General features: G+C 45.8%; 1 long non-coding RNA gene across 1 annotated transcript; it reads right to left on the bottom strand.

Moving 5' to 3' along the window:
- Positions 1-6283: 6283 nt before the first annotated feature.
- On the bottom strand, positions 6284-21122 carry LOC142826988 (uncharacterized). Its single transcript, XR_012901305.1, has 3 exons — positions 20875-21122; positions 17460-17541; positions 6284-14897 (listed from the first exon to the last, which is right to left on the bottom strand). It is a non-coding gene; the product is annotated as an uncharacterized LOC142826988 (long non-coding RNA).
- Positions 21123-21153: the final 31 nt, after the last annotated feature.

Here is a 21153-nt window from a genome sequence, read left to right as displayed (position 1 = left end):
AAATTCTATCGAATACACGATCAGTGAAATACCTGATTCTTACCCTTCCTACTGTGAACAGCAGCGGGAGGCCTGACCTAGGGGTGGCATGTGGACAAAGTCATGGTGGGCTGTTTGAGGAGCTACAGCCTGCCCTGCCTACAGTATCTGCTGCCTATGGAGAAGAACAAATAAGGAGCAAAGGAAAAAAAAGTACAGCTTCCAAAGTGAGACAATCTGATGATGTCACTTGTATCCAGGGTGTTCTGAAGGTGACTGACCCGTTGCTGTCTCTTACATTTCAATTTTCAATCACTGTGAAGTGTTGTCTACCTCCAGCCCAAAGGTGGCAGTATTTCATAGAATCATACACATATAGGGCTGGAAGAAACCTCAGGAGGTCATCGAATCTAGCCCCCTGCCCAAAGCAGGACCAAACCCAACTAAATCAACCCAGCCAGAGCTTTGTTAAGCTGAGACTTGAAAACCTCCAGGGATGGAGATTCCACCACCTCGCTAGGTATCCAATTCCAGTCCTTCACCACCTTCCTAGCGAAATAGTTTTTCCTTATATCCAACCAAGACTTTCCCACTGTAACTTGAGACTATTCCTCCTCGTTCTGTCATCTGTCACTACTGGGAACAGCCTCTCTCCTCTTTGGAATCTCCTTTCAGGAAGTTGAAGGCTGCTATCAAATCCCCCCTCACTCTTCTCTTCTTCAAACTAAACAAACCCAAATCCCTCAGTCTCTCCTCATAAGTGATGTGCTCCAGCCCCTTAATCATTTTGGTTGCCCTCCGCTGGACCCTCTCCAATGCATCCAGATCTTTTCTATAGTGGGGGGCCCAGAATTAGACTCCAGATGTGGCCTCACCAGTGCCGAATAAAGGGAAATAATCACTTATCTAGATCTGCCAGCTATGCTCCTCCTAATACAACCTAATATGCCATTAGCCCTCTTGGCTACAAGGGCACATTGCTGAATTATATCCAGCTTCTCATCCACTGTAAACCCCAGGTCCTTTTCTGCTGAACTGCTACTTAACCATTCGGTCCCCAGACTGTAACAATGCTTGTCCTTGTTGAACCTCATCAGATTTCTTTTGGGCCAATCCTCTAATCTGTCTAGGTCACTCTGGACGCTATTTCTGCCCTCCAACATATCTACCTCTCTCCCTAGCTTAGTGTCATCCGCAAACTTACTGAGGGTGCAATCCATCCCCGCACCCTCAATAAAGATGCTGAACAAAACTGGGCACTCCGCTAGAAACGACCACCAACCTGACATTGAACGGTTAATCACTACCCATTGGGCCCGACAATCTAGCTAGCTTTCTATCTATCTTACAGTCCAATTATCCAATCCATACTTCCTTAACTTGCTGACAAGAATATTGTGGGAGACCATATTAAAAGCTTTGCAAAAGTCAAGGTATATCACATCCACCAACTTCTCCATATCCACAGAGCCAGTTACCTCATCAGAGAAGCTAATCACATTGGTGAAGCATGACTTGCCCTTGGTGAATCCATGTTGGCTATTCCTGATCACCTTCCCCTCTTCCAAGTGCTTCAAAATAGATTCCTGGAGGATCCCCTCCATGATTTTTCCAGGGACTGAGGTAAGTCTGACTAGTCTGTAGTTCTCTGGATTGTCCTTCTTCCCTTTTTTAAAGATGGGAACTACATTTACCTTTTTCCAGTCATCCGGGATCTCTCCCAATCTCCATGAGTTTTCAAATATAATGGCCAAAGTCCTGCAATGACATTTGCCAACTCCCTCAGTTCCCTTGGATACATTAAATCCGGCCCCAGGGATTTGTTTATTTCTTGCTTTTCTAAATAGTTCTTAACTGTTCTTTCTTCATCAAGGGCTGCCCACCTCCTTCCCATGCTATGTTACCTAGTGCAGTAGTCTGGGAGCTAACCTTGTCTGTGAAGACAGAACCAAAGAAAGCATTGAGTACTTCAGCTTTTCCCACATCATCTGTCACTAGGTTACCTCCCTCATCCAGTAAGGGCCCCAACACCCTCTGATCACCCTCTTATTGCTAACATGCCTGTAGAAACCTTTCTTGTTATCCTTTACATATGTTGTTAGCTGCAATTCCAATTGCGCTTTCACCTTCCTGATAACGCCCCTGCATTCTCAAGCAATATATTTATTCTCCTCCCTAGTCATCTGTCCAAGTTTCCACTTCTTGTAAGTTTCCTTTTTGTGTTTAAGCTCACCAAGAATGATCCCGGTAAGCCAATCTGGTCACCTACCATATTTGCTTTTCTTATTGTGCAATGGGATGGTTTCTTCCTATGCCTTTAATAAGGCTTCTTTAAAATACGGCCACCTTCAGTGGGGTTTATGTGTATTTAGTATCCATGTGGTGTGTCAGACCCAGACTAATGAACTAGGTAGTTTAATTATTTTTTTTATTACTGGGGACAAATAACGAAAAAACAGGTACGGGTGTGAGGGTCAAAAGGTTACAAAGAGGGAACCGGATGGGGATACCGAGCAGAGAACCCCGGACAGCGCCCACTGCCCCCCGAAGGTCTCAAGAGAGCCAGTGGATGCTGCCCATTGGAACTCTGCCTGGATACGTGAGCGGATACAGCAACGGAAATGGGCCCCACAGTCGCAGGCCCCTCCCCCAGCCAACCTCTTCTCCCTGGTTTTATAGATTGCCAATTTGGCCATATCCCGGAGGAGGTTGACCAGGAAGTCCCGAGACTTTGTGGAGCCACGAATGGGATGTGCGTACATTAACAAGTGGGGGGAAAAGTGCAGCCAGAACCTCAACAGGAGGTTCTGTAGGAGCCAAAAGAGGGGCTGTAGCCTGGGGCACTCGACGTAGATGTGCGCCAGGGTCTCCCTCACGCCACAGAAGAGGCACGTTTCGGAGGTGGGGGTGCGCCAAGTACACGCCTAGGTAGTTTAATGGAAGGCAGATATGCTGGTCTTTGGGTGAAGAGTTTTCTCTTCTCTGACTGACCAGGGCTGGGGTGCTTCAACGCAGTCAGGAAGAACCTGGGGCCAATTAAGAACCTGCCAGAAGCAACAAGCTAATCAGAACACCTGCAGCCCATTAAGGACCTGCTGAGGCTAGTTTATAAGGCTTCCCTTCAAAAAGGGCAGGCAGACCAAGGATTGGGGGTGAAGAGCTGCTGAGGAAAAGCAGAAGGATGTAATCAGGTACCATGAGACAGGCAGTTGGGGGAGTTCGTTGGGGAAGTGGCTCAGGGGAAAAGCTGCAACTTTGGTGGTGAAGGAATTGCTACCTGTTGCTGCAATTAGGATGCCTGGGTGGGAACCTGGAATAGAGGGTGGGCCTGGACTCCCCCCAACCCTTCTTGCCTCACTGTGGTGGCCACCCCTGGAGGGGGAGTTTGACCCCTCATTAGTCCCAATCTAAAATCTGTTTGGCTGGCCTATAATGAAGATGGTGCTGGGATACTTGCAAGCGTGCCATTTTGGGAGAGTAGGGGGGCAGCAGCCTTGAGCTCTGGGATGCATCTTGCTTTTCATCCCTTTTCCTGGGTGCTAAGGGAGTGAGGGGAAGTGCTTGCAATCTGAGCTTGCCTCTCACACCTAGCTGGTGTTGGCATCTGGGGAACAGGATGAAAAGCAAGCTGTTTCCCGGAGTGCACGGCGGTAGCCCCCCTACCTTCCTGAAATGATGCCCGTGGATCCTTGCCTCTAGTAAAAAAGTGAGAGGCTACATGGAGGGTCGTAGCAAGCCTCCGAGGCAAACATTTTCTGCCTAGAAGCGCAGGACCCTTGGGGCAATGCTGTAGCTCTGTCACCGAGGCTTCAGTATAAAAGATTCTATGTAAATGGAAAACATCTTAAAGAATTATCCAAACCTCAAGACCAAAGAATGTGTGTGTCATTGCCAGGGGAATTTTGGCTTCTGCAACAATTGTGTCACCTTTGATTTTGTTCTCCTGTAAGCAATTTTCATTCAGCAGCTGTCTGCTCCACCATTATCATGACTCTCATAGACAGAACTAGTATACTGTTTATAGTATTCTGTTCATAATCTCCACCCAGAATTCCCCTGTGAACATCTGCACACATGGAATTTTGCAGGATGATTTTTATGCAGAAACCTGAATGTGAATATTTTAGAGATGGTTAAAAATGGAGCAGCAGTTGTTGAAGGATATTCTCCGTAAATGGTACCTAGTAAAACAGATACAGGCAGTCCCCGGGTTACGTACAAGATAGGGACTGTAGGTTTGTTCTTAAGTTGAATCTGTATGTAAGTCGGAACTGGCGTCAGCCGCTGCTGAAACTGATCAGTTTCAACCGCGGCTGAATCTGGATGCCAGTTCTGACTTACATACAGATTCAACTTAAGAAACCCAGGCATCCCCAAGTCAGCTGCTGCTGAAACTGATCAGCGGCTGATTCCAGGAAGCCTGGGGCAGAGCAACTCTGCTGGGGCTTCCTGTAGTCAGCCGCTGGTCAGTTTCAGCAGCGGCTGACTTGGGGACGCCTGGGGCAGAGCAGCTGGGGTGCTGCCGGGTTGGTCCGGAGCGGCGCTGTGGGACCAACCCGGCAGCCCCCAGCTGCTCTACCCCAGGGGTAGGCAAGAAAAGCCTGGTCTGCTGGGGGGGGGGCACTAGCTGCACCCCCTCCCAGCAGACCAGGGGGACAGGAGCAAAGCTGCGGAGCACGCCCGCAGCGGGTCAGCCCAAGCGTGCCTGGGCTGTCCCGCTGCGGGCGTGCTCCAAGGCTTTGCTCCCCGTCTCCTTGCAGACCAGGGAGACGGGGAGCAAAGCCACTGAGCACGCCTGCAGCGGGACAGCCCGGGTGGCGCTTGGGCTGTCCCCCAGCGGGCGTGCTCAGCGGCTTTGCTCTCCGTCTCCCTGGTCTGCAGGGAGACGGGGAGCAAAGCCTTGGAGCACGCCCGCAGCTTTGCTCCTGTCCCCCTGGTCTTCTGGGGGGGTAAAGCAAAGCCGCTGGACCCCCCCAGCAGACCAGGGGGACAGGAGCAAAGCCGCCCAGGCGGGGGGAGTCCCGCTGCCTGGGCAGCTTTGCTCCGGGGCAAACGAGCAAAGCCGCCCAGGCAGCGGGACTCCCCCCGCCTGGGCGGCTTTGCTCGGGTGTCCCTGGTCTGCTGGGGGGGTCCAGCGGCTTTGCTGGACCCCCCCAGCAGACCAGGGAGACCGGGAGAAGCTTTTCTCGCCCCGGAGGACACGGGTGGCGATCCGCCGCTCGTGAGCTCCGGGGCGAGAAAAGCCCCGTTCGTAAGTGCGGATCTGACATAAGTCGGATCCGTGTAAGTTGGGGACTGCCTGTACTCACAAAGTGTTCCTCTTTGTTTTATAACATTTAATATTTTGAATTGCCACGGTCGTAAAAAAACCAAAGAAATTCAAAACATTCTTTAGCTCTATTAAATTCAGTGGTATAAGCTACAAAAATGTCTTGGTTTCACAAAACCATATATACATGTATAAAGGCTGCAATGTCATGTGGAACATTGATATACTTTCTTTGCCTCTTGTATGATTCCAGGTGATGCTCATCATCAGGGCTTGACAAATAATGCAATCTTCTCTCCCGTGGCGAGTAGACTGCAACCCGGAAGAGCCGGGTTCGGGCGATCTGCGCATGTGCAGAACGAACCGTGTATGAACAGATCGCCGGACAGTGGGGCTCATCGCAGTTCGGCGAGCCCTGCTCATCATCATTATCAACAACCAAGGGCTCAACGCACATTGTTGTCCGATGCCTCCCTCACTATTTCCTTCCATCTTTCCCTGTCCAGTGAGGAGTAGCTTAGGCTATGTCTACACTACAGCGCTAATTCGAACTAACTTAATTCGAATTAGTTAATTCGAACTAAGCTAATTCGAACTAGTGCATCTAGACTAAAAAATTAGTTCGAATTAGCATTTTGCTAATTCGAACTAGCATGTCCACACTGAGTGGACCCTGAACTGAGGGTAAGGATGTCCAGAAGCAGTGCCGGCAGGGCATCAGAGGAGGACTTAGAGCGTGGAGCTGCTGTCTCAGGCTAGCCGAGGGCTGTGCTTAAAGGGACCCGACCCCCACCCCGGACAGACAGGTCTCAGGGGTTCCCCGCTTGCAAAGCAGTCCTGTCTTGGAGTGCCCTGAGTGCCCACACTCGGCACATCACAGCACTCAGCCATCAGACCGGCTGCACTTGCCGCAGGCTGCCATCTGGGGGGGGGTCAATCAAGGGGCTTCAGGAGAGCTTCCACCCCGAGAAGCCCGCAGAGCCACCCCAGTCCTCCCCATCGGGGGCTCGTACCCCATTCCTCCCTCACCTCCTTCCACTTACCCCTCCCTAGCCCCCCTTCCTGATGTACAAAATAAAGGAAACATGTGTTCAAAAATAGAAACTCTCTTTATTGAAGAAAACTCAGGGAGACTGGGAAAAGGAGGTGGGAGAGGGGAAGAGAGAGGGTGGGAAAGGGGAGGGCAACTACAATATCAGTGGTTTGGAACAGGTCACATATGAAGAGAGGCTAAAGAGACTGGGACTTCTCAGCTTAGAAAAGAGGAGACTGAGGGGGGATAGGATAGAGGTCTATAAAAGCATGAGTGGTGTGGAGAGGGTGCATAAAGAAAAGCTCTTCATTAGTTCCCATAATAGAAGGACTAGAGGACACCAAATGAAATGAATGGGTAGCAGGCTTCAAACTAATAACAGAAAGTTGTTCTTCACAAAGCAAATAGTCAACCTGTGGAACTCCTTGCTGCAGGAGGCTGTGTAGGCTAGAACTAGAACAGAGTTTAAAGAGAAGTTAGATAAAGTCATGGAGGTTGGGTCCATGGAGTGCTATTAGCCAGGGGGTAGAAATGGTGTCTCTGGCCTCTGTTTGTGGAAGGCTGGAGATGGATGGCACGAGACAAATGGCTTGGTCATTGACTTCGGTCCATCCCCTCCAGGGTCCCTAGTGTTGGCTGCTGTTGACAGACAGGCTACTGGGCTAGATGGACCTTTGGTCTGACCCAGTACGGCCATTGTAAGCTCAGGGCTCAGGGTCGGGGGTCTCAGTGGACCACCTTGATTTTCATGCACACCTGCTCCTGGGTGGCAAGGCTGGCAGCTCTCCTGCCCTAGACAGCCACTTTCCTGTGCCTAGTGCGGAGGTCGTGGACGAGGTCCACGATCTCCGCACTAGACCAGGCGGGCGCCCGCCTCTTGCGGACCCGGGCAGGCTCCCGGGAGCCGCCAGCCTGGTCCCGGGAAGAGGCGGAGGGCTGGGTGGCAGCGGGTGGCTGGCTCGAGCTATGCCAGGTGCACGGTCTGCTGGCTGGGTGCTGGCAGGCTTGCACCTGACACGGGCACCGTAGCCAGCCCATGCCCCTTTAAGGGCTCCGGGGCCAGGAGGGGGGCAGACGAGTTTCCCTGGTGGTGCCCAGAGTGGCCACCAGGGAAAGCTGGGGAGGGCTAGCCTCCCACTAGTTCGAATTAAGTGGCTACACAGCCCTTAATTCGAACTAGCTAATTCGAACTAGGCGTTAGTCCTCGTAAAATGAGGTTTACCTAGTTTGAATTAAGCGCTCTGCTAGTTCAAATTAAGTTCGAACTAGCGGAGCGCTAGTGTAGCACCTATCAAAGTTAATTCCAACTAACGTCTGTTAGTTCGAATTAACTTTGTAGTGTAGACATACCCTTAGTTTCTGTAGACTAGCTCTGTACCAATCTACTATATCATCTACCCATTCTCTGTGAGGTCTGCCTCTACTATTTGGACCATTCATTATGCTGAATACAGGTGTGGTTTTAGTCACTTAGGTATGAAATTAGCTCCTGTGATTTTGTTTAATTAAGTCCTTGATGTTTGTACAACTTTTGGAAGTCGTAAGTGCTAAGTGTGTGCTACTGATATTTTTTCAGCCTCTGAAGTTTCATATTTTTTTCAACAAATGGTCTGGTAGCACTAACAAAACACGTAAATGGTATCATGAGCTTTCGTGGGCACAGCCCACTTCTTCACATGACCGGAGTTTTACTTTATTTTTTTCAGTTTATTTTAAATCTTTGTGCCATCTGTAAGGTTGCCAACTTTCTAATCACATAAACGAAACACCCCTGCCCGGATCCTTTCCCAAGGATCTGATTTCCAGTCATTCTCTCTTTTGAAGAATTATGTAGATGCCTAGACTTTGCATAGGTCCTCTGCACGCACAGGAGCTGATTTAACCCTGGGGTGAAATCCTCAGAATGGATAGTGCTCACTGAATAGATAACTTGTTGGCATTTCTTATTACCTTCATAAAACAATGTGTGATCCCAGGCTTTAAAATTGAGTATGTATTATTCAAAACCTTCTATGAAAATAGCCTTAATAATTTCCTGATGGATCTTTCTATAGTGCTCTGATCAGAGCATCTTACTGCTTTACAAATAGTAATGCAGCTGTTTTCAGAACAACCCTATTTACGGATGTGGTACAAAGGCACAGAGAGTGAAGCCAAAATTTTCAAAAGATGGCAACTAGTTCTAGGTACCCAGTCTGAGACACACAGCAGCTCACGTGGTTTTTCCAAGTACTCCCCATTTTGTAGCACTTTATGTACTCAGAGAACAGTTCATTTGAGCACCTCTTCACAGGGGGGCGGGGGGGCAGCTGATCATATCCCTTCCCTCAGCACAGTCATTCCTCTTCATTGACACAGTCCCTTCTGTTCTACCTCCACAGAGTCTCTCCCAATCCCTCCTCTTTCTTGGCATCTTCATGATGCATTCCTCTTCCTAAGCATGGACCCTTTTTCCCCCACCTCTGCAAAAACTCCTGTGGCCCCTCTTCCTCTGTACATTTCTTTGTAATCCTTCCTTCTCTTGATCTCTAGTTATCCCTTCTCCTCTTCTTCCTCTTGGCAATCCCTTGTGGATGCTCTTTCTTCTTTTTCCATGCATACTCTCATAATGGCTCCTTTTCTGCATGGTCCCTCATGGTACCTGTTGCTCCTTCTGCCATGCAGTCCCTCATAATTCCCTCCGGCTCTTCCTCCAAGTGATCTATCATGACAAAGGGTCTTTCTTCCTCCATACAGTCTCTCAAGGCCTCTCCTCACGTGATCTCTCATGGCCCCTTCAGCTCTGTATGTTCCCTCATAATCTTTCCCTGCACTGTTACTCATCTTTCTCTGCATGACCCCTTGCTGTGTTTGTGGCTTCCCCCTCATACAATCACTCCTGGATCTTTCTCTTCCTCCTCCTAGTAAGCCCCTCCTCTGAACTGTTTCTGAGGTTCCCTTCCTCCTCATCTGCATAATCCTGTGCAGCTCTTCCCCTACACAAAGTTCCTCCTCCACACAATCTTTTGACTGAGCTAGTTTGAATACTTTAAAGAAAGAAATAGTATGTTAACCCTTACTATGGGAGTGGATGCCTCTGGGAACTGCTAATAAAATACAGAGCCTCTCATCTGTTGGTTATCATTTTAAAATCAGCTAATTTCAGAAAGGATGAAAAATTGTCCCCTCCAATTGATATTTGGTGTCTCCTATTAGAGAAGAGTTTCATTGGGACTCTGTTCCAGCTCCACCATTCAACTCAAAACTGCACTTTGCACTTAAAGGCACACTCAGCTGAGAGGCCAAGAACTGTATGGGCCAACAGAGATTGAATTGCCCCTGTTATGCTGAGAGGGACATCCCCATAGATCCGGGGCACTGAGTTATTTGGAAAGCTTGGCATCTGCTGCTGTGTAGATAAGAACAATTCATGCACCATGGCTTTCTAGATAATGCCTTTCATCAGCACTACATTCCTACAATCTTTGGAAAATGAAATTTTTGATTACGCCATTTAATCAACTAAATGCATACAATTTCACACACAGGCTGTACAACAATTGGCAGTTATTAATATTAATGAGCATTTATTTACATGAATAATCCTCTTAAATCAGTGGGACCACTCACCAGAGTATGTTAACACAGGCATAGGGAAGGGTTGTACACCCTAGCTCTAAGATTATAGAATAGTTACTAGAGCAGTATACAAAGATGTAACTAAAAGGGATGGGATGAGATAAATTTTCCCTGTCTTAATTTTATCTTGAACATCAGGAAACCTGTCCTGACAGTATAATGAATTAGGACATGAATAATCGCCACAGATGGTGGACAACCTATCATTAGGGTTGTTTAAAATTAGATTAGACAAAATACTAGAAAGTGTACTGCGGAAGATAATTTTGCATAGGCAAGGTGTATGACAAAGTGTTTTTTAATCTCTAATTTCTGCAAATCTATGTTATTTGGTTTTGTTGTATTCAGAGATTTTTTTTGTAGCATGATGATTTTGTGAAATTTTAAGATTTTATTTTAACACTCAAGATTTAAGAAAATTTGAATAGGATCCTGTAAACCTCATTTTTTAAGGAATACAGGATCTGTCGAAAAAGGGTTTATTTTTCGACAGATCCCCGTCTAGACTGCTGGGGGGGCGGGTTTCGAAAAAAGCAGCGGCCATGTTTATGCTAATGAAGCATGGGATATTCAAATCCCTGCTTCATTAGAAATTTCGACGTGCCTAATCTACATCTCTCTGTCAACAGAGAGGTGTAGTCTAGACGTACCTGTTATGAAGAATTTAATGAAAGTAGACATAACCAAAAATTAAGTCTGAAATTCTTTTGTTGGTGAGTTGATGATCAGATGATACAAGTTAGACCTCCAAAAACCAGGACTTATCTCGCAATATCAATGGTCCTGCTGGACCACAAATGTTCCTGGATCAGTGAATCCTGGCTGGGAGCCCCAGTGGCAAGAGGGCTGGCAGCCCTAGTAGCAAGCTGGTGGGGCCTTGGCAGCCCCAGTGGCGGGGCCAGGGACACAGCAACTGCGGCAGCCACAGCAGGGCGGCCAGGGGTGTACAACCCCGAGAGCGGGGCCAGGGACACAGCAGTCCAAGCTGCCAGGGACACAGCAGCACAGTAGCCTATCAGGGGGGCGGCTGACAGCAGGTTGGGGAGGCAGACTGGGGGGCTGGTAGCAGGGGACTTCCCCTGGTCTGGCAAATTCCCTCATTCAGGACCAGTCAGGTCCCACGGGTGCTGGACCACAGAGGTCCAACTTGTATATGGTTATTTACAGTATCTTCACAACATTGCATGTTAGATATGATAAAAAATAAAGAAGAGTGATGTTGAAATTAATAAAATAGTTTGGGGCACAATATTCTGCGTAATTATTTGAAACATTTTTAAAAGAGTACTCTGATCTTTTTCTACATTAAAGCCATGTGAAAAAGACACAAAGAGGAACACGTTTAAAAAAATAAATACTACTGAACATTTCAAAGAATCTAAAGTGTCAAAATTTTGAGAGCAGCTAAGAAGAAAGTCCTCCTCAGAGAATATAAAAGAAAACTGAAAAGTGTTAGTGCCTAGGTCTTATGGTTTATAAAGAGAGGGATTGTTCCAGTAATATCCAAAAGAGTTTGGCAATTTATGCAAGAACATCCGAAAGGGAGGGTTTCATTGCCTAGCAGGTAGGTTGATACCAACATTGAACTGACCTATTGTATAGTACATATGGATATGAAAGAACAAGATAAGAAAAAGAAATGAGGTATGTTAAATGTTGCATCCACTTTGACTACTAAGAACATCCTCAAATACAGATAAACAATAAAAGGCAAGAATTGAGTGATTAGTAATAAATCAATCCTGCACTTGTGTATGTTCTAGACTTTAAACTCATGGCTAGGTTATTTGAAGTCAAGCTCTTTGGGGCATGCTTTTACTTATGTAAATCAGAATGCAGAACTGGTAATACATACAAATATTAAATAATAACAATAATGAATAGTTCAGAATGCTTGATGCTCTATTCTAGAATTAAAGTGTGTATTTATGTATGATATATATGTATCAGAGAAAAGACATAGGTTATAATATCAGCCTAGCGGCCTGTGGTGCAGATCATTTGAACTTCACACCATGTTTGTGCATATCTGAAGGTGGCTCAAAGTTCACTTTGTGATTCTGCAACTTTTGAGTAGGATCAGTTACCTTGCATCAAGTTAGAACAACCACAGGACTCGAAGTGTCTTTGGCTGATGCCCAAATAAATCTGTTAGGCTTGGTCTACACTAGGGAGTTATTTCGAAATAACAAGTGAAGCATCCAAACTACCAACCCCATTATTTTCAAAATAATTCTGGTTATTTCAAAATAACTCCTGCTTTCCACAAGGAATAATGCTAATTTCAAAATAGTGGTAATGTGGATGCTCCGGTGCTGCTATTTTGAAATAACTACTTCCCAGAATAATTTAGACTAATTACTCCCCAATGATTCCTGGAGCTGTAAGTCAAGGTAGCATGTCTACACTAACGGAGCCTGCCTCGGACTAATTTTGATGCTTCCCCATAGTGTGGACATGCTATTTCAAAATTATTATTTTGGGAGTTATTTTGAAATTTTCTAGTGTAGTGTAACCCCCCTTAGTCTTTAAGGTGCCACAGGACTCCTCATTGTTTTTGCAGATACAGACTAAAACAGCTACCCCTCTAATGCTTGTCACAGGACTGCTCTAATTTATACTGGTTGCAAAGACTTGAAGGGACCAAAATTATAACAAAGGATGTGCTTGGCAAAAAGGCATTATGGCTGTGTTCCAAACCTCTAGCCGGGGTGAAAGTAACTTAAATTTCTTAAAGGCACTGTTCTATCACAACCCACCTCCCTTTGGGCTGGGGGTGGCATATATATTTTTAGGAGGCATTTTTTTCACTTACTTTCTATTGTCAATTCTGCACCTGGCATGACAGACTAATCTAAGGGTGGGGGAGATTGTCCCAATCTCTGTTTATCTACTGACTATAAAACTGCTTTACTGCAAAGGGAACCGCCTTTACTGTCTGACTGAGGCCTAGACAGTGTGGTTGCATCATATCAGACCAGAAGTGAACGTATTCTGCCTACCAAGAAGTAAAAGCTGAAAACTGAAGAGGATTTGTAATCTAAAATATTGTGACTGTAAAATGTATGTAATGAAAGCAATTACTCAGATTTTCTGTTATAAATGCAGTTTGATTCCCATTGGAATATGTGTGAGTGTGGGGAGGCAGAGGGTGCAGGGTGCTGGAAGCTCAAGGCAGGAGATGGGGGGGGGGGTTCAGGGCAGGAAGTTAGGTGTGGGGGGGCCTCAAGGCAGAAGATGAGGGTGCAAGAGGCTCAGGGCAGAGGACTGGGGATGTGGGATGTGCAGGAGTCATTGCTGGAGGCTGGGTATGGTTAGTATTCCAAATCTGGTGTAATTTAACTAAAGAGTCCCTCTACATACAGCCCCTAGGAAGAAAAAACAAAACTTTAAGAAAAGTTGATCTAGTCTACCAATATCTTTTTTGCCCACAGACCTGGTGATCAAACCATGGTTTTAATAATAATACAAGGGTCTTACTCACTTGAAATTTGCCCTCAAAGTGCATGGCATGCACTGTCTCTTTGTGATTAGCAAAATAATTCACTTCTAAGGCTCATGATGCTGAATAGATTACACCAAGGGTGCGTCTAGACTGGCAAGATTTTGCGCAAAAGCAGTTGCTTTTGCACAAAATCTTGCAAGCTGTCCAAAGTGGCCGCGAGAATTTGCGCAAAAACACTGACGATCTAATGTAAGATTGTCAGTGTTCTTGTGCAAGAACTCTGATGCTCCCGCTCGGGAAAAAGCCCTCTTGCGCAAGTGTTCTTGCACAAGAGAACCAGTGTAGAAAGCCCCAATGGTGAAAATGGCCACCGGCACTTGCCAATATAGACACTATAGACAATATAGACACTATTGACAAAGGCACTTGCCAATACAGATGCTCTTTTGCAGAAATACTTTTAATGGAAAAACTTAAAAGTATTTCCGCAAAATCATGCCAGTCTAGACGCAGCCCAATGGTTTTCAGTCTCTCTCTTTCAGACCTCCACCTTGACTGGAGGTGAAGACCCATTTGGAAATCATAGGCATAGTCTGCAGTCCCACAAGGTCTGCAGACCATAGGTTGAAAGCCACTGGGTTACAATGAGCATGTACAGAGAGAGCCAAAGAGGGCTGAAAGCCAACTTTACTCATAGCAAGAGCGAGGCTCTGGGGAAGTGGCTCTCAATCTGCAGATGAAAGACTTCTTTGCAGCCCAGTCAGCACACAGCAGTAGTGCATGTAACATCCTCAGGGCCATACGGCTAGTGTGGATGTGGCCCACATAACACCCAGATTGCTGCATATGTGGCTCACAATGATAAACTGGTGGAGAAGCACTGCTCTGTGGCAATACTGTTGTGTCTATTCAACCTGATCATCACCCAGGCACCATGAATTCTAGCCCTATTGTGAGTGGAAATCTGAAATAAAAGAGCATGTTCTTACAATCCACCTGTCTAAAAGGGTTTTGTATTTTTGGGAAATGTAATATGAGTACAGCAGAATATTCAGAAAGCTCTAAAGCAATTTTTTAAAATAAAAATTACACATGCAAGCTCTTGCTGGGAGGAGAGGGAAAGTTAGGGAGCAAAGGAATATGTGGGGAGGGATTTAGGCTGCAGTGAGAGAAAGGGAATAAATAGGGATGAGAGATAAAGGAAGGGAGAACAGTTGTGGGCATCAGTTGGGGAAGGGAAACATGGAGATAAGAGGAGAGAAATATAGGACAGCCTTACATCCTCCCGTAGTCTGGTGTCCCCTGAGAGAGAGCAAGGAGGGTGGAGTTGAGACCTGGTAATCTGTGGGCTGTCTGTGTGGGGGCACAGGTGCTGGCAAACCAGCAGCAGTGTGAAAGACCTCCTTTAAATAGCTCCTTAATGGTTCTTTAAATAGCTCCATGCTGACTCTTTAAACAGTGCCCTGGCTGGCTTTTGCCAGAGCAGCACACTCGGGCGCACCTCCTTACTTTCACTTTTGTTCTCTCATCATCCTCCTTTTTCCATGTTAGACCTGCAGAAAGGAAAAGGAGCAGTATAAGTGCACCTACACTAACTGAGAGATCACCCTCACGTTGAGGTGAAATTTCATAGATCAGTTAAACTGGTTTTAGGACTAGATCACACTGGTGATGAAGTGTAAATTAGTCACTTTGCGATGCACAATCTGGTCTTGGGTCTCTCATTTAGGCATTGTTCACTCTTAAAATGTTTATTAAAAACCTATATCAGTCAAAGATGTGACCTCTTGTGATACAGCTATGCTTACAACTCCCATTCCCCAGCTCCTTTCCATCATGTAGACATAGCTGTGCCTAAGAAGGCTTCAGTCTGTCTGTCTAATGTCATTTGAAGAGCTAGTGTTCCTATATTGGCAGAACTCCTTGTTCTGTTGATGTATGCTGTGTCTATAACAGACAGTTATACCAGCATAGACACAGTTTTAGACAAGAAGAGATAACAGGAGGCAATATTACTAGCTGAGCAAGAGCTACCTTTAAGGTACACATCTTTTCCTATCATCAAGCCTGAATAGCAGATACGGATGAGAGAAAATGGAAGCCCGGCCTGTGAAACAACTGCAGAGTTGCTGTGATAAGGCTTCATCAATCTACTGGCTGATGTACCCATGCACTCTCTTGTGAGCTTGCTTTTTCGAAAGAAGTGGTTGCAGTCTAGATGCTCTCTTTCAAAAGAGGCTTCTAGTCTAGACATAGCCTATAAGGGTAAATGACAACAGACTTGCACTGAAATAAACTCAGTTTTAATTCACACCTTTTGTTATTATGATGGAAGTCTGGGTGTTTGGGATTAAAAACCTCTATTTTGATTTTTGCTTAATTTATTTTGCCAATTTAAGGATACGTCTAGACTACAAGCTTTTGTCGAAAAAAGTTTTGTTGACAGATACTGTCAACAAAGCTTCTGTCAACAAAGAGCATCTAGACTACATCCGGTTCTGTCGACAAAGCAAGCCACTTTGTTGACATGACAATGTAGATGCAAAGGACAGTGTAGATGCAATAACGTCTCCTGTCGACAGAACTCTGTCAACAAAAGGCGTTGTTCCTCGTAGAATGAGGTTTACAACTGTCGACAAAACTGCTGAGTTCTGTCGACATTATGTCGACAGAACTCAGCAGCAGTGTAGATGCAGGTATAGTTTTGTCAACAAAACCCTGTAGTCTAGACAAACCCTAAGAGAACTGAGCCAAGATACTTTTCAAATAATGTTATCTAGCTAACAAGGCTAGGGTGATTTTAAAACACATGGTTTTTATCCCCTAGAGATCTAAAGAAACCTATTTCCCAGAACTGTACTCTTATCAGTAATGCTACCACATGATGGTGCCACAGTACTACTTTTAGATAGTTTTGGTTGTCCTTAAGTTCAATCAGTTGTATTTTGAAATCTAGCCTTGGCTTGGATTCTTGCAATGTTTTCCTGCATATGCTAGTTCAGCGTTTCCCAAAGTGTGGTCTGAGGCCCGGTACCAGTCCTTAAAAAAAAATATATATATATACCGGTCCTCAGAAAAATTCTTGGCAGAGAGCCTGCCACCACGGAGTCTCTGCTAACCATGCTCCCGGGCAGTGGGGCTAGATCCAGCGGGTGCTAGGATCCAGGAAGAAGGCTGGTCACACCGACGCAGAATGCCTGGCGCTGGCTCATAAAGCGGCCGGGATTTGAGACAGGAGGGGGGGCAGAACAACCCACCGGATAGGTAGGGCCAGTGCGGGCTTCCTGCAGGGTCGGGGGGCAGTTCTGCAGCTGCACGTCAGGTCCCGAAAGTGAGCAGGCTGCTTTCCCCCTGCCCCATCAGCCGGCGCAGTACCTAAAACTAAGGTCCATTGTGCACTGGGGACTTTGTTCCCCTGCTGTCTTCCTGCGTGTGGGGGAGAGGGTGGGAGTCCGGGACTGCGCCTGCTCGGGCAGTGTGCGCTGCCATGGGGAGCGGAGGAGCAAGGCACACGCTGCCCGATCAGTTGGGGCTGGCGCAGTCCGGTATTCCCCCTCTACCTTCCCTCTCCCCATGCGGGAAGGCAGCAGGGGAATAAAGTCCGTAGCTCACCGGCTCCAGCTGTTCGGTCAGCGCGCGCTGCCATGAGGAGCGGAGGGGCAAGGTGCATGCTGCCTGAGCATTTGTTGCTGGCGCGGTCCGGAAGTCCCCTTCCCCCCGTGCAGGAAGGCATCAGGCGTGCAACAGACCAGCGTTTCAGGTACCTCTTCACTGTTTGGGTGGACAGGGGAGTAGCCCACACACTTCCTGGGCCTTGGCGTGCAGCTACAGGATCCCCAGGTGTTGGTCCCTGTCTCCTCCTCCTCACCCAGACCCCCCACAACATCTCTTGGGACTAACATCAAGTATAAATGAATATTTTCCTCCAATTGACAGCAGTAAAATGTGGATTAAGAACGCGTTTACTGTTGACACCGAAAATGAAGAAATATTACAATTGAATGCATGAAAAGTGGATTCATTAATTGAACTTTCCTGTGACTCTGCCTTAAAAGAGAACTTTGATAAACTCTCCCTGATTGATTTTTGGATGAGCTGTAGAAATGAATACTCACATTTATCTGAGAAAGCAGTCAAATTCTTAATGCCTTTCGTCACGACATGTAAGTGTGAAACTAGTTTCTCGTCTTTGGTTTTCTTCAAAAATAAATATAAAAATAGATTGAATGTCGAACCAGATTTGAGGATAAAACTTTCTTCTTTTGCTCCTGACAAAGTTGCTATGTGATGCAAAACAACATCATCCTTCCCATTAGTTCTCCTTTTAGTTATTTAAAAGCTATAAATTGCACACATAATAAATGACTTGTATTCAACTCATTCAATTATAAATAAATAAACTTTACAACTGTTAAAATTCTACTGGTTAAATTGTAATTAAGGCAATAACAATAATTTAGGCGCTTAAGTATTTTATATCAAGATTTATATTATGTATTATTATTATTGTGAATAAATAATAAACAGTGAAAATTTATTCATTTTTCATTTTTTTAAAATATGTGTTTATATTTTTAGGCTGCAAAAAAAGGTTCTGAAAAAAAAAACAGGTTCCAAGTATATAAAGTTTGGGAAACCCTGGTCTAGCCAGCTTTCTATCCATCTTATAGTCCATTTATCCAATCCATATTCCCTTAACTTGCTTGCAGGAATATTGTGGGAGACCATATCAAAAGGTTTGCTAAAGTTGGCACTGGGGGCTTTGGAAGGATGAGAAAATTTATTTGCATATTCATCATTTGTTTAATGAATATGCAAATAAATGTTACCAGTTCTCCAAAAGCTCGTGAATGGATTTACTGGTCCCCAGTATCAAAGACTGGGAACCCCTGTGCTAGTTTATTATAACAGGACTAATACCTAGCTCTTGTATAACGTTCACTCCATTTGTCTGAATCACTGACGTAAGATTCAACCACATAGTGATCAAAACCACTGGGACAAAAATCATTTCTATACTAATAAAATACTCTACTTGTAAGAATCAACCACTTATGAGAATCAAATAATCCAGCACAGATGTGACTTTTAAAAGGAGTATACTGTAGTTTGTTTTTGGAAAAGTATATAAATCGTTATTACCTAAATGATAACCTGAGATTGAAAGAAAATACCTTGCTCAAGTAACTACCTTGCTCAAGTAACTACATTGTTTTATTTGAATTTAAAATATTTGTATCCTGCCAGCCAATTAATGATTCACAAATTCCACCATTGTTGGATGATCATTTGAACATTTTTTTTTATTTTCCAGCACCCACAACTGGGGTCAGATTTTTAAAAGCTCAGTTTTAACACAAAAATAAGGGCAAGGTTATCAAAAGAGGTTAGCATCTGACACGATGACTGTGTTTGAAAGTTTTGCTGATTGTGGGTGCTGAGTCCTATTGAAAATCTGGTCTTTAGTACTATATTTAATTAGATGACCCATGACCAGTATTCAAGATGAAAATTAATCAAAGCCTGATTTGTCTGTTTTATTTTATAACAACAAGGTTTTCCAAGGTCCCATCTATACACCAAATTCAGCTAGGATGGAGAACGTGGTTATAATAGTGAATTTGCCTTGCTACTTGTGTAGTTATTTATGCCTGTACAATGGAGAAGCAAGCTTTATATGCAAAACTTCCATTGCAGTTATCCTGAGCTGTGTGCTCACTTATGTCTGAGAGCAGAATTTGGCTTGCTGTCTTTAAGGTTATCAATAGACTACACAGAAGATTTACTAGAGTTTTTTTTTCTTTTAAATCTCTTTTCCTCATTCAGATGGAAAATGAGTAGTCCTGTGGCACCTTAAAGACTAACAAATATATATATATATAGTATCATGAGCTTTTGTGAGCAAAACCAACTTCTTCACATGAGAGTGGAGAAAAAAGGGGAACCTCACAATAAATAACAGAAAAAGAAGGGAGGAGGGGAAAGGAGGGGAACTTTTTTCTCTCTCCTCTTCCCCTTTTTTCTCCATTTTCATCTGAGAAGGTGGGTTTTACCCATGAAAGTTCATGATATATATTTGTTAGTCTTTAAGGTGCTACAGAACTACTTGTTTTGTTTTAAAGTTACAGATTAACATGGCTATCTCTGAGTCATCCAAATAGAGTTTGACAAGCTGCAAACTGAAAGAGATTACAAGTATGGTTAATTCACGTAATATACATACATTCTTTGCAGCACAATGCACAATGTTGGTCTCTAGGCACTTGTCAGCATAACACACAAGATAGCACTCCCCACCCCCCCATATTGGCAATCTCATCATGTCCTCCATTCAGGCACAAAAATCTTTCATAATGAAGACTGATAATAGATAAATTCAACTCAGCTCAAATGTTCTTATCTGGAGAAGAGATGATAATGCCAGACTACACATAGCTCACATTACTTCAGTAAAACATATTTAGAAGAGTCAGGTTTTAACTAAAAGGCATTTTTACATTTAAAACTAAACTCTGTTGTCAAAGTCAATGGCAATTGTGTGTGTTCACAATCAGGGGTAGCAGCCAGTTAATAAAGCTTGTGGCATGATGCTGCTCTCTCCAGCAATAGCTTGGGGTATCCCTAAATTGTGTAGCTCAGAGCTAGCCCCTTCCAGTGGCAACTTGTGGGCTCCCAGGACCTTGGAAAGAAAATGGTTTAGTGCAGGAGTGGGAAATCTATGGTTCAGCAGGGCCAGATCCAGCCCCCAGCTTGCCTGGATCCGGCCTCTAAGGCTCAGGTGGCCCCCTTCCTGGTCTCCACAGCATCAGAGAACCTATGCTGGTGCCCCAGATCTGTGTCCTCTTCTGCTGCAGGACTGCAGAGCCAACTCCCTGCTGGGAGGGGGGGAAGTAGCCCAGAGCCTTGCAGGCAGGAATCAGGCAAGCAGGGACCAGATTCAACCCACAGGGAAGGGGGAGGAAATAGCTCTGTGCACTGCCACTCCCACTCTTCCTTGCCCCATCCCGCAGCTGGGGAAAAAGCAGGGCAGCAAAGTTCAGCCTGGAGGATTTGTCCTTGCCACTAGGGAAGTGCACTCCCATTGCCCAAATCCTTCACCCCTTCCCATCCAGATGCCTCACCCCCACTTCACTCCTTCACCCTCTTCCCAAACCTCCATTTCCACCTCCTCCCATCCCAACCTCACTTCAACCTTGCACTGCCACTTCACAGCTGCACCCTGCCTCCTGTCCAGACCCCACTACACACCCTCAATCTCCAGCCTGCACCCTACCTCCCCTAGAGACTCTGGATTCCCACTCTGCTCCTGCCCCTTCTCACCTTTCCAGATCCAACCACCAACCCACTCCTGCCTTCTCTCTCCCAGTCCCCACACCTCAAACCTGCTTCCTGGCAGCCCCCTCCCACACACTGAACCCATCATTCTGGCCCCACCCCAGAGCCTAGGGGGGGGATGTAAAATCTACTAGCCCGGGCACCCCTAGGCTCTGGCGAGGGAAATGTGGAGAGTGTCTTTCTGTTTCTACTTACGGGGTGTTTTTTGCTGCTTATTTCTGTGCAGTCCCCGACAGATTTTGCAGTAGGGCAGCAGCCCTAGCCCTAGCCCCCCTGGGCGGCTCCTGGTGCCTCTCCCCCCGCCCCCAGATCGGGGCTCGCTGCCCCTGGCGGCACGTGGCAGAGGACAGCCCGGGCGCTCAGTGCCACGTGGAACTAGCGACTCGCTCCGCCCCGCTAGAGCGAGGCAGACTGACAGCTGCAGGGAAGCAGCCGGGGGGGGGGGGGGGGGGGCAGGGCAACAGCGCCCGCAGC

Source organism: Pelodiscus sinensis, chromosome 2 (genome assembly GCF_049634645.1).
Source record: "Pelodiscus sinensis isolate JC-2024 chromosome 2, ASM4963464v1, whole genome shotgun sequence".
NCBI classification, from domain to species: domain Eukaryota; kingdom Metazoa; phylum Chordata; order Testudines; family Trionychidae; genus Pelodiscus; species Pelodiscus sinensis.
Note: the sequence above shows the minus strand (reverse complement) of the source record. Positions and strands in the feature narration are given on the sequence as shown.